Source organism: Tachyglossus aculeatus, chromosome X4 (genome assembly GCF_015852505.1).
Source record: "Tachyglossus aculeatus isolate mTacAcu1 chromosome X4, mTacAcu1.pri, whole genome shotgun sequence".
NCBI classification, from domain to species: domain Eukaryota; kingdom Metazoa; phylum Chordata; class Mammalia; order Monotremata; family Tachyglossidae; genus Tachyglossus; species Tachyglossus aculeatus.
Window position 1 is genome coordinate 31,390,267 of NC_052098.1, and position 14,415 is coordinate 31,404,681.

Consider the following 14,415-nt stretch of genomic DNA (forward strand, 5'->3'; position numbering starts at 1 on the left):
GATGGTGGAAAACACCAAGGAAGAAAAAGAAAGTAAAATATTTCTAGCCAAATGACGCGTAATGATGATGATAATAATGATAATAATAAATTGTGGTATTTGATAAGCATTTACCATGTGCCAAGGACTGTTTCAAGCACTGGGGTAGATACAAGATAAGCAGGTCCCACATGGGGTTCCCAGTCTAAATATGACTAGACTGTGAGCACCTGTTGTTGGGTAGGGACCGTCTCTATATGTTGCCAACTTGTACTTCCCAAGCACTTAGTACAGTGCTCTGCACACAGTAAGCACTCAATGAATATGATTGAACGAATGTATGAATGAGGGAGAACAGGTTTATAACAGAGTCAGAATTAGAACCCAGGTCCCAGGCCAGTGCTCTTTCCACTCAGCCACACTTTTTCTTTAGCCTCCATAATGTCTGGCTCTGCCACCTATCTGCTGGGTAGCCTTGGGCAAGTCACTTCACTTCTCTGTGCCTCAGTTACCTCATCTGTAAGATGGGGATTAAGACCCTGAGCCCTATGCAGGACAGGGACTGTGTCCTACCCAATTTGCTTCTATCCACCTCAGTGCTTAGTACAGTGCCTGGCACATAGTAAGCATTTAACAAATACCATAATAATTATTATTATTAATATTGCCAGCAATAGAGACAATTTTCTGCAATTACCTTTCTGCCCTTCCTCCATGAATATGGTAATAATGGTGGCATCTCTAAAACCCTGTAGCATTTCCTTAGTCATGTTCCGTATTTTGAAGATGAGCTGTGAATCTCTGGATGATAGGTAAGGCTATAATAACTTCTGATCCTTTTTTTTTAAACCCATTCTATTGTACTGTACTTTCCCAAGGGCTAGGACAGTGCTGTGCACACAGTAAACACTCCAAAAATCCCACTGATTAATGATTGAGTGACTGATTCCAAATCATTATATAAATAGGGTGACTAATTTGGGAAAGCTTGTCTAGAAAAGTGGTCCCTGAGTTTGTTTAGAAAAAAGGAATTATAAAATATTTTGTGTAGTGTGTGTGAAGGGGAACACAGGGAAATGTTTCAGACATTATTATTAGTAGTAGTAGTGGTGGTAGCAGCAGTAGTCATATTTATTAAATATAAGATCATCAAATAATACATAATCCCTGTCCCATAGGCAGGGAGCACAGACCCAGAATGATAATAATAAAAATAATCATAGGTGCTCACTATGTGTCATGGACTGTACTAAATGTTGGGGTAGATACAAGATAACCTGACACAGTTCATGTCCCTCCTGGGGTTCAAAGTCTAACTAGAAGTAGGAATTAATCCCCATTTTACAGATGAGGAAACTGAAGCCGGGACTAGAAGCCAGGTTTCCAACTCTCAGGCCTGTGGTTTTTCCACTAGACCATGCTGCTTCCCCATAAATACCGAATGACAAATTATAAAGATTCAACAATCCAAATTAGCAACACTATAGTAGGTAGCTAAGGGAACTCAGATGAGGCAGCTGGGAAAAGTGAATGAAGAAGCAATAAGCAAATTAACCTGAGCTGAGGGATCAGGGAGAGTGTTTGGGGGGCAGGGGGGGGGTTGTTTAATGGGGATTTTAAATCAAACACATTAATGAATAAATGCTAAAAGGGTTTGTTTTTCGGGCAGCTGGTAGTACAATGGTATTTCTTATCCAGTATCAGAAGCGACATTGTCTGGAGAATGTTGCTGATGTATTGTATTAATGCAGTTTTTGAACAACAGCACTCGTGACGATGTATTATATTAACATTGTGGTTTATCACACTAGCTACTCTCTGATGATGCATTACAACCACCTATCATCCACAGAGTGGAGTGTATTTTATTTCTCACTAAACCGAAGCCAGCACAACATTCTGTTGCGAAGAGAGTAGTGCAATGAATCTTCTATCAAAGTAGGAGTAGGGTGCATAGTCTAAGTAGGAGGAAGCACAGGTATTTCATCTTATTTTATAGATGAGAAACCTAAGGCACAGAAAGGTTAAGTGACTTCCCAAGGTCACCCAACAGGCAAGTGGCAGAGCTGGGATTAGAACCCAGGTTCTCGGACTCCTAGGCCCACGCTCCATCCGCTAGGTCACGTGGTTTCTTGAGATCTTGATAATCATTCAATCTACAGTTAATTAATTACAGCTGTAATATCTTCAAGCAGAGATGGGGTTTTCTGCTCAGGTGCCTGCATGGACTCTTTCCTCAATGGTACCGTCATTATCAGCATTTTTGAAAAGAAAGACGATTCAGATGACTGGACACTATGTTGACACAAATTCATTCTTTCACCATAAAACAAAATGATTACCACGATCTAATGCTACAGGTTTGTAAAAATGAATAGAAAGTCAACAATTCCACCAGGCAAGCAGGGCCAGCATTGGACCTTGGATGGCCTCAGGGAGGCCAATCAGACTTACAGTCTTGTTTCCAAGATTGTACTGTCACTGTGGGGATGTATGAGAAGTTTTGAGGTTTCAGTAGTTAATCCTCTCCGCGATCTGGACTGACTCCAGTCCTGTTACTTCCTGGAGACCCAAATAATATTTTTCCACTATCGGTGGTCTCTTCAAAATGGCGAATTAAAGAAGCAGCTCGGCTTAGTGGCGAGAGCACGGGCTTCGGGGTCAGAGGACGTGGGTTCTAATCCCTGTTCCGCCACTCATCTGCTGTGTGACCTTGGGCAAGCCTCAGTGACCTCATCTGTAACATGGCAGATGATCCTCACGTGGAACCACCTGACTACCTTGTACTACTCTAGTGCTTAGAACAGTGCTTGGCACATAGTAAACGCTTAACAAATACCATTCTTATTATTATTCTTATTATTGGTGGTCTTGGGTGATTACATAGTTGCCTGAATTTAAAACTAGTTCTTCATGCAAAACCATGAAGGAATGAATGAATGTAGAATCTGTGTCTTAAGATAATGTTGGGGAGAGGGAGCACAACAACATGCCTCTTTCAAGAACCAAATGCAGCTAGTTTTATGATAGTATTGCGGTCCTTTTGAACAGCAGATTCACTGAGTTTTTGCTTCTTACCTGAACTTCTCTTGTCTTCTAGTGATTTCCTCTTTCAAAAGATCTGATGCAACCACGAGGAAGTATCAGCGAAGAGTTCACAGCTGTGGGGGTGCAAGCGCTTAACAAATATATTATTATGAGAGGAGATAAAAAGAAAAATAAAAAGTGTCCATCACAGCACTATGGAGAGAAGAGGAGATTCCAATTATTCCCATTTATGTTTATATGCCTATTTTTTCCGGGTGGATTTGTTTAGTTCAGTCAATGTTAGTATTGGTTACTTGCTAATTATTTCCTTTCCTTTTTGCTTTATTAAAATATGCACATAATGCTCATATCCCCTCTCAGGGTCACACCTGGAGAGTTTCCAGTACTCCACCAGTCTTGGCTACGGGAGGGAGAGTCAAACAGAGGCATACCCTTTCCATTCCTAGCTTGGGCAGTGGCTAGCGGGTGGAAGGCAATCTGCTACAAGTCAAAACTCACTAATGCTGGGCAGCATCATCACGGGAGACAGTCGAGGGCAGAGACTCAAGTTTACTGTGTGAAAGAAGGCAATGGTAAACCACTTCCATACTTTTACCAAGAAAACTCTATGGATACAACTACCAGAATGATTGCAGATGGAGGTGGGGTGTTCTAGGCGAGACATGTCCATGGAGTCACTGTGGGTATGGAGTCCCTATGGTTTGGAAACAACTAGACAGCATAAGACAAGACAATGCTCATGTAATTAATAAGGAACAAAATGTACTGAAGATTTGTTTGCTTGTTTTATGGTATTCATTAAGTGCTATGTGTCAAAAACTGTTCAAGTCAATTGGGTCAGACACATTATTTGTATTCAATACATATGTATACAAAGTAATTCAACAATTTGAAAGTTCTCTGTAATGGGTGAGAAAGTGATTCATTGAAAATATAGATCTGCACATATAGATTTGAAAATGGAAGAAATTGTATTTGATTTATTAGCAAAAGTCAATTAGGTTGGGTACAGTCCCTGTCCTGCATGGGGCTCACAGTCTGAAGTGGGAGGGAGAACAGGTTTTGAATCCCCATTTTACAGTTGAGGAAACAGAGGCACAGAGAAGTTAAGTGAATTGGTCAAGGTCACGCAACCGCGAGAACCCAGGTCCTTTGACTCCCGGGCCTGTGCTCTTTCCACTGGGCCACGCTGCTTCACACAGTTGTCTCAATTTATTTTGGGTAGGGAGAATGCTCTATGAATCGGGGAGCAGGATGTGGGAATATTCCTCTCCCTCCTTCCCCCTACACCGGCACAGGAAATCCCAGCAGCACTCCCAGCTTGGCCTGGGACCCACTTGTTGCTCCACCAGTTTCCCAGGTGACTGAGGGATGGGTACTACCAGTGAGAAAGGAGCATGTCTGGGAGGAAGGATGGGGAGGAATACCCAGTATTTCCCCAGCCCCAATTTGAGTCCTCATAGCTATGTTCTTCACCTGTTCTCCACTCCTCTGGCTCCCAGGGTGGACCAGAACTAAGGACTAAGCTGGCTCTGAGCTGTGATGCATGCTGGTGCCCCCTGTGATCCAGTCACAATTAATGTAGTTCTCTCTCCCCCAGCTACATCCCAGTTAATTTGGTTATGAGCTTAATCTGTCGGTGGATAATAATTGTGGTATTGGCTAAGTGCTTACTATGTGACAAGCACTGCGTTAAATGCTGGAAAAGATACAAGATAATTAGGTTGGACACAGTCCCTGTCCCTCAAGGAGCTCATGTTCTAAGGGGGAGGGAGAAGAGGGGGAGAGAAGCAGCATGGCTCAGTAGCAAGAGCGTGGGCTTGTGAGGTCATGGGTTCAAATCCTGACTCCGCCACTTGTCAGCCGTGTGACTTCGGGCAAGTCACTTAACTTCTCTGTGCCTCAGTTACCTCATCTGTAAAATGGGGGTTAAGATTGTGAGCCCCACATGGGACACCCTGATCACCTTGTATCCTACCCAGTGCTTAGAACAGTTCTTTGCACACAGTAAGAGCTTAACAACTACCAAAATTATTATTATTATTATCATCCCCATTTTACAGATGAGGCAACTGAGGCACAGAGAAGTGAAGTAACATGTCCAAAGTCACACAGCAGGCAAGCGGCAGAGCTGGGATTAGAACCCAGGTCCCCTGAGTCCCAGGCCCAAGCCCTTTTCACTAGGTGGTGACTGTGGACTAAACCCCATTTTTCATCTTTACCCCAAGCAACGTTCTCAGGAAGCACATAGCACAAATGCATGTAAGCTTATTGAGGACAGTGATCATGTTTGCTAACTTTATTATACCCTCTCGAGCACCAATAAATAGTGCTCTGCACACAGAAAACATCAATATACTATTTTTGAATCAATCATATGCATGGCTAGCATAATCACATTATTTGTGTTCACTACATATATACCCACAGAAATTCAACAATTTGAAACTTCCCAGTAATGGGTGAGAGAAGCGTATTCATTGCAAATACAGCTCTGCACATGTAGATTTGAAAATGGATGAAATTATACTTGATTTATTACCAAATGTCAGCTGTTAGTTATGGGCATATTACAAAAAAATAACTTTTGCCATATCCAGAGTTGCATGGATGTTTCTTATTCCAACTCTGCTGCTGTAACTTTAATTTTCCTGTATTTTTCCTATAGGCTTTCTTCTGTTTGCACTTTGAGAGTTGATGTACCTTTCCATTAATTCCTGAGGTCTGAATATCTAGTTCTTATTTACATGAAGTCTTGGTTGATATACATTCATCTTTGAATAATTTGGAAGTAAGATTTTTTTTTCCTCCTTGGGTCTGCTTGCATCCTTTTGCCATGTTCCTATCCAACAGAGATAATTTTCATGTTGGAGTCCTAGGAGTTAAAATCTATGCTCCTTATTCAGTATTTCTGCATATAAAGTCTTTCAGCAGCTGCCTGTCAACAAAATAATCTCCCAGTCTGCCAGCTTGAAACTTAATTATAATCAGAATCATCAATTAATGGGTTTTTTTTCAGTCCAATTCTCAACCCACCATACGATCTTGAATACTTTCTAAATACTTTTTGAATGTGAATGGACCTCCTTCATCCAGTCCCCCACCTCCAGAAGCTGGCACCTAAACCAGATAGAAGAGAATCAATTCTATTGTCTATGTGGTCAAAATATGATTTTGTCCTTCAGGGATACTGCCAACTCAATAGGCTGAGAGCATCATCAAGAGTCCTTGAATCACTCATGCAGGAGCTCATACACACTGATAATTGTCCTCTGGAAGCACACACCCAAGAAGACATTCAAATGATTATGAACCACTTCTCAGAATCAGCAAAGTGCTCTGAATTCACAATTATTCTGAAGGAGATTGAGGTTATGGGCTAGCCCTCACCTAGCAAATCCAACATATCACTGAAACTCAAGATCGGTAGCACAGAGATCATCCTGTCGCTGCATTAATTCTGTTACCTGGCCAGCGCATCGTTCGATGATTCAAGGACAGGAAGGGAGGAAGAAAAAAGAATCACAAAAGGCTAAGATGTCCTCTAAGAAACTCAAATGCAAAGTTGCAGTGTGGCACCAACATAGCATCTGGATTCCAACTTAACTAGAGGTATGCAGGACAATTTCAAATCCAACTTCTTTATGGCTGTGTGTGGGCAGGGAATGTGTCTATTATATTGCTATATAGTACTCTCCCAAGTGCATAGTACAGTATATAGTACATCGTACAGTACATTTAGCACTGTGCTAAATGCTGGAAAAGATACAAGATAATTAGGTCGGACCCAGTCCCTGAAGGAGCTCATGTTCTAAGGGGGAGGGAGAACAGGTATTTCATTCCCATTTTACAGATGAGGCAACTGAGGCACAGAGAAGTAAAGTAACTTGTCTAAAGTCACACAGCAGGCAAGAGGCAGAGCTGGGATTAGAACACAAGTCTGTAGATAGCACAGTTCGGTTTACGCAATAAAAGCTCAATAAATACGACTGACTGATACCTGGATCTACCACAAATGTCACATATAATTTCTAGAACAATTGAAGTACATCATGTGGCAAGGCAAGGTCACAATGAAGTCCCGAAACACAGTCAAAGCACTGGCATCAAAGTAACGCTTATCATATCAGACTTTTATTGTTAAAAGAATTCAATCAATGATATTTATTATTATTAATAATAATAATAATGGCATTTATTAAGCACTTTGTGCGAAGCACTGTTCTAAGCACTGGGGAGGATACAAAGTGATCAGGTGGTCCCACGTGGGGCTCACAGTCTTAATCCCCATTTTACAGATGAGGTAACTGAGGCACAGAGAAGTGAGGTGACTTGCCCAAAGTCACACAGCTGACAATTGGTGGAGCTGGGATTTGAACCCCTGACCTCTGACTCCAAAGCCCGTGCTCTTTCCACTGAGCCACGCTGCTTCTCTTATTGAGCACTTACTGTTTTCAGGGCACTCCCTGTACTGTGTATGGGAAAGCACAATACAATAGAGTTGTTAGATGTGCTAGTAGTTATGCTACCTGCCCACAAGGAGCTGACTATCTACAAGGGAGACAGATATTGAAATCAATTGAAATAGTAGAGTATAAGGATATATACATTAGTGCTGTGGGGCTGGGGTGAGCATTAAAGGGTTTAAGTCAGTCAGTCAATTGGATTTATTGAGTGCTTACTATGTGCAGAGCACTGCAATAAGTGCTTTGGAGAATAGAATATAAAAATATAATAGTCACATTCCCTGCCCACAACGAGCTTACAGTATAGACGGGGAGACAGACATTAATATAAATAAATAAAATTACAGAAATGTACATAAGTGCTATGGAGCTGAGACGGGGGGATGAATAGAGGGAGCAAGTCAAGGCAATGCAGAAGGGAGTACTAAAAGGGGAAAGGAGGGTTTAATCAAGGAAGGCTGTAGTAGTAGTAACAATAGTATTTATTAAGTGCTTACTGTGTGCAGAGCACTGCACTAAGTGCTGAGAGAAAATACACAGGTGGGAATTAGGCACAGTCTCACAGCCAACTGAATGGTCGATACAGAAGGGAGGGAGGGCTGAGGGGAGAAGTGAAACCTTCGTCGGGGAAAGCCTTATGGAGGAGATGTGATTTTATCAGGGCTTTGAAGGTGGAAAGAGTGGTGGACTATCGGATATGAAGGGGGAAGGAGTTTCAGGCTACAGAAAGGATGTAGACAAGGAGTCAGCGGTGGGATAGGTGAGATTGAGGTCCAGACAGTAGATTGGCATTGGAAGAGCTGAGTGCGCAGACTGCGTTGTTGCAGAAAAGTGAGGTAATGTAGGAGGGAAAGAACTGATTGAGAAAGGATAATAGCAATAATGCTGATGAAAATGGTGTTTGTTAAGCATTTATGTTGTGTCGAGCACTGTTCTAAGCACTGGTGTAGATACAAGATAATCAGGTCGTACATGGGGCTCACACTCTAAGTAGGAGGGAGAACTGGTATCGAATACCCACTTTGCAGGTGAGGGAACTGAGGCACAGGGAAGTTAAGTGAGCTCCCCAAGCTCACACAGAAGGTAAATGGCAGAGCCAGGATTGGAACCCAGGTCCTCTATTCCTAGATTTACTCAGGATATATCTGGGTTGAGGCTATATGGAAGATATGTTTCTATATCCTATGTTGCATCTGCTATTGCTTATACAGACTATAGTACCATGAGTGTTATAACTTAGAACTAAGGAACACTGGTAACATTTGACATCCACTATGAAGTATAGGCTTGTAGCTTCTAGCCCTATGACTCAATACTTACACCCAAAGTCAAATTGCCTTTATTACTACATTTATTTTCCTTTTGCTCCACAAGCATTCTTTTTAAAAAAGTATTGGTAGAAAAGGTTAGTATTCCAAAGTCATACTGATTTCCATAAGGGATCTGATATTGCCAAGGTGGAGTTGGTTGAAGTGTCCCAGCCCTGGTTCTGGGGTAGGAGTAATATAAAGCCCTCATATTTTTGTAAGGAAAGATAATTTCTCTTGTGGTCTGGGGAGGGGCTAAAATGTGTCTTTCTGCTGCAGTGGTGAAGTAATAGCAATTCACTTCCTTAACGATGTGATACAGAAGACTACCCAAATGCCTGGACTTGAAGCCTTTCTCCTTCCTCCAGAGTCCTTGCATTTTCTTCCCAAGTTCCTATTTACCCAAATGCTGCTTCTAACAGGCAGGCACTTTCAAATTTTAAACTGAAGCTGTCATCCTGACAGTGCAACCTAAGGCAACTGTCTCACTTATTTACAAGCTAAATCCCGCCCTGCATCCCATGATGGATTAGGCTAATGATCTTGTTGAATAATTGATTCTGATCCAATCTCAGTCACATTTTTAGACATTACAGAGCTCTTTTGCCTATTGACCAAACCAAATAGATATTTTAAGGATTTCGATAGCTAGATGGTTTAAAGAAAATATTCTAAACTCACCTGTGCTGGGCAACAGCGGCATGGGAGAGAGTCGAGTTTACTGCACGGTAGAAGGCAGTGGTAAACCACTTCTGTATTTTTACCAAGAAAACTCAAACTCTATGGATACGCTACCAATATGATTGCAGATGGAGTTGGGGCTTTCTGGGAGAGATGTGTCCATTGAGTCACTACGGGTCAGAGACGATACAACAGCATAAGAAAAAAAAATACTCCTATACTCCTTTTGCCCAAAGTTAACCCAGACTGTATAAATCTACTGCCATTGCTCACTAAAAAAGGATTTATATATAATAATGATAATAATCATAGTATTTGATAAACACTTTCAATGTGCCAGGTACTGTACTAAGTGCTGGGGTGGATACAAGCAAATCAGGTTGGACATAGTCCTTTGTCCCATGTGGGGCTCACAGTCTCAATCCCAATTTACAGATGAGGTAACTGAGGCACAGAGAAATTAAGGGACTTGCCCAAGGTCACACAGCAGACAAGTGGTGTAGCTGGGATTAGAACCCAAGGCCTTCTGACTACTGCGCCTGGGATCTCCTGAATAGATCCCATCTAAATTAAGGCTCTTTCAAAAAACCTAAAGGAATTTCTGTATTCCTCTTGATTCTGCCTGATAGGGTTGGACCAATTGCCTAACCCCCTTTAATACAGGCCGGGCTATGGCCAACCCCAAACTGCCATTTTGGAGACCAGTCCCAAGGATGATCAGTCCCCACTTGCATCCATCCTCAAGGGAGCATCTATTGGTGGATCCACCTCTCCCCCGCCCTCGGAAGCCCCAGCTCACCATGCTGTCCTCAGGAATGTCAGAAATCTCTGGTTGCCATCGCAGGGCACACACTTCGTCGGAGATTCATACCACGGGTCACACGACTCCGGGAGGAACTGTGGGTGATGGTCTGGTGGGCTCAGACCCGGGGAGCCCCAGCAACCTGCACTTGCAGAGGTGGCCCCAGAATACCACAGACTCAGCCACAGGAGATCAAGATAAGTCATTTCAGTGGGGGTCCAGGTCTAGTATCTGGGCATGGGAGAAGCCACTCAACTTAGTGAGTCAACGTGGTGAGCTATTTTTATTCAATTCTTCATTCCTTCACTCCTTAAGTACTCCTCTGTTTCCCTTGTGTCCCTCCTCTTAGGAAGGGACTCGCAACCCTTCTAGTCCATAAACAACTTTATCTACTCTGCTTGTATTGTACTCTCCCAAGCACTTAGTACAGTGCTCTGCATAAAGTAAGCTCTCAGTCAATACCACTAATGGACTGATTGACTGGAAGAGGGCTAAACTGATGCTTCCGCTCCTACTGTTCAGGGGGAGAGGTCCTTCTTGGCCTTGGGTCTCCTTTCACCGGTTGTTGTCTATTTGTTACCAGGTTTTAATGTTGGCTTGGGTTGATTCAAATTGGCCTCTTGAGCAGTAAATGGCTTCCCCAGAATCCTCCACTTTGCCCGAGGCCTTCCTTTACACCTTTTTATCCTATGTGAAAACAATTTGGAGGCAGAAAGACCTTGCTTAAAATCAAAAGTACTATCAATCATATTAGCCCAGCTCATCATTGGCCAATAGGAGTTTGTTTTCTGTATCATTTAAAAATTCAATAAAGGAATTAGAACATTATTTGGGACTGTTGTTAAACTCAATAAGTAGAAATTCTGATATATATTGTTAGCCTCTTAAGAAAAGGAGATTGTGCCAACAAAAGACAAACAGATAAGGAGGGAATTAGAGTGCAGACAATTAAACACACCTGATGATAATAAACTTGCTCTCAAGTAGCCCTACGTAGATTTCTTTATCTGGCCCATTAATAGTTTATTTTCTGGTCAGGTGCACTATTGATCGTTTTTCACTGAAGCTATTTCTTCCTCATTAGCTTTCCAAACTTTTCTTCCCCTCAATTTTCTTCACCTATAAAAGCTGCCCAAAATGATATGAAACTTGTTGCTTAGCAACAATCCTTGTCCTATAACTGTAATGGCTGAACATACAATGTCACTTTCTATTCAGAGAGGTAAGATGTTTTCCTCTCTCCAGTATTTGCCTTTTTAAGTGATTAAAACTAGTTATTTGAAACAATTGCATCTTAGTTACCTTTCCCTTTTGAAATGAACTTGATAGGGCCTAGTGTTGAGAGAGAGAGAGAGAGAGAGAGAGCCACTGAATAGTTCATGTACTTTGAAAAATAGGCTTAAGAAATATAGGCACTAGATAAAATAACTAGGAGGGAAATGCCTATCTTCTATTACCTTCAAAAACTATTTTCAAATCTCAAAAGAAAATTTTTGGCACTTCTCATGGGAATAATAGGTGTCTGGCAGTATCTCCTTTTGGATTAAAGAGTCTAGAGACTTAGAGGTAAACAAATTTTATTTGGAGAGTTCCACTTGCTCAGTAGGAAATCATTTTGTGGAAGCTCACCTCCACTCATTCAAACCAATCCCTTTGTATTTTTTTTTGTCAAATTTCAGCCCTATGTTTTTTATTTGTGTGTAGCTTTCCAAGAAACCACAGTAGGAAGAGGAAGGCAAGAATAAGATCACCAAGAGAAAGAGGATGAGAACAAATGTTGGAATTCAAAGGGGAAACCCTAATATCAGTTATCAAAAAAAACCCTACCTTATTTTTCACAGTGGAGAGTTCAACTGTGAACTCCTTCCATTATTACCACACCTTCCATTATTACATCACTATCTCTGTTACATTGTATCAATCAACCAATCATATTTATTGAACACTTATGTGCTTGGGAGAGTATGATGTCAACAAAGTTGATAGACATGTTCCCTGCCCACAGTGGACTAACAGGCTAGAGGGGGAGACAGACTTCAATATAAATAAATAAATTACAGATATGTACATAAGTGCTGTGGGGCTGAGGCAGGGGTGAATAAGGGGTGAAAATCCAAGTGCAAGAGTGACACACAGGGAGTGAGAGAAGAGGAAATGAGGGCTTAGTCGGGAAAGGCTTCTTGTACTTTCTTCTTGTATTATAGAGAAGTAGCATGGCTCAGTGGAAAGAGCACAGGCTTTGGAGTCAGAGGTCATGGGTTCGAATCCCCACTCTGTTACATGTCTGCTGTGTGACCTTGGGCAAGTCACTTAACTTCTCTGAGCCTCTGTTGCCTCATTTGTAAAATGGGGATTAAGACTGTGAGCCCCACGTGGGACAACCTGATCACCTTGTATCCCCCCAGCACTTAGAACAGTGCTTTGCACATAGTAAGTGCTTAACAAATGCCATTATTATTAACATCATCATCATATTATTATTATCATCATTACTCTCCCAAGCACTTAGTACAGTGCTCTGCACACAGAGTGCTCCATAAATACCACTGATTGATTGATTGACATCTCTTATGGATGAGAATTTTTGAGTTAAGATAAAATTATTACAGTCATTCCAAAACCCAGAGATGTGATGTGTATGCCCACAAAACCTATGTGAATGAGTACATTAATGGGAACTATTTGTCAGTGTCATATGTGCAGTCTTCGGACTTATAGAAACTGCATTTTAAAGAAATCAATCAATAATATTTTTTGAGCTCCTGCTCTGTGCAAAATACTGTACTAGGTGCTTCGGGGAGCACAATGGAAGATAAATTCTAGACTGTGAGCCCGTTGTTGGGTAGGGACCATCTCTATATGTTGCCAACTTGTACTTCCCAAGCGCTTAGTACAGTGCTCTGCACACAGTAAGCGCTCAATAAATACGATTGAATGAATGAACGAATGAACAAGATCCCTGCCCAAAAGGAGCCAAGAATCTAGAAAAAATAATTCAAATAGTAGACCATTAAAATGATATATGCAGGTTTTTCCAGGTATGAAATGTGAGTAGGCAGGGCTTTATTTCAAAAGCACCTCCAGATCAGCAGCACAAGGATATGATCCCAGCTTTTGCCAAATATTACATGAAATGCAATATTCCTAAAAAGGTAGTCTGGGAACTTTTTTTATTTTATTTATCACGTATTTTTCAGGGATCTCATAAAAGTAGAAATTTCATTAGGCTTTCATCCCTAAATCTGCAACAAAAGCCAAAATAAATGTAACTTTTAATTCCTAGGATCCTATACATCAGTCATCAGTTTTAAATGGACTAAAGGTATATTACCTAAATATTTTTAATGACCAAAAATATACATCACATTCTAAGATTGATTTATGACATTGTGACAGTTTCATGTTAGTATATGAATAAATTTTGTTTCTACAGATTTTGCAGTATTTGCTAATTTTCTTCTCCTTCTGTGGGGTCACTTTAACTAGCCCCCATGCTCAGGATGTGGAAGAAACAACCAAAAGATTCACCCAAGAGAGTGTTCCTCCCTGAGGGAAATTTAATGAATGCTTTATATGTTAGTAATAGAAACCACTGAGAGGGAAGAATTGGGAAAGTGATAAGGGTATTCAATCTGTTACCAAATCCTATGAGTTCTACCTTTGCAACATTTTTAGAATCTATTTCCTTTCCATCTAAACTGAAACCACACAGACCCAAAATTTATCGTATCCCATCTCAACTACTGCATCAGCCTACTCACTGACCTTCCTGCCCCGTCTCTCCCCTCTCCAGACCATACTTCACTCTACTACCCAATCATTTTTCTGAAAAAGCAAAAACAAAACAAAACCAGAACAAAACAAACCCATTTAGTCCATGTCTCCTCACCCCTCAAAATCCTCCAATGGTTGCCCATCCACCTCCGCATCAAACAGAAACTTCTTACCCCCAGCTTTAGGACAATCAACACTCCCTCTCCAACTTAATCTCACTAATTTACCCAATTCATACACTTCACTCCTCTAAGCCCAACCTACTCACTGTACCTCAGTCTCATCTCACCACCAACTCCTTGCCCACCTCCTCTGCCTGACCTGGAACTCCCTTCCCCTTCACATCTGACACTTCACC

At 41.4% G+C, this 14,415-nt stretch overlaps 1 non-coding gene across 1 annotated transcript; it reads left to right on the forward strand.

The window, feature by feature from the left end:
- The first annotated feature begins 3,377 nt into the window (after positions 1-3,377).
- Positions 3,378-3,515, forward strand: LOC119948296. Its single transcript, XR_005456702.1, has one exon. It is a non-coding gene; the product is annotated as a small nucleolar RNA SNORA7 (small nucleolar RNA).
- Positions 3,516-14,415: the final 10,900 nt, after the last annotated feature.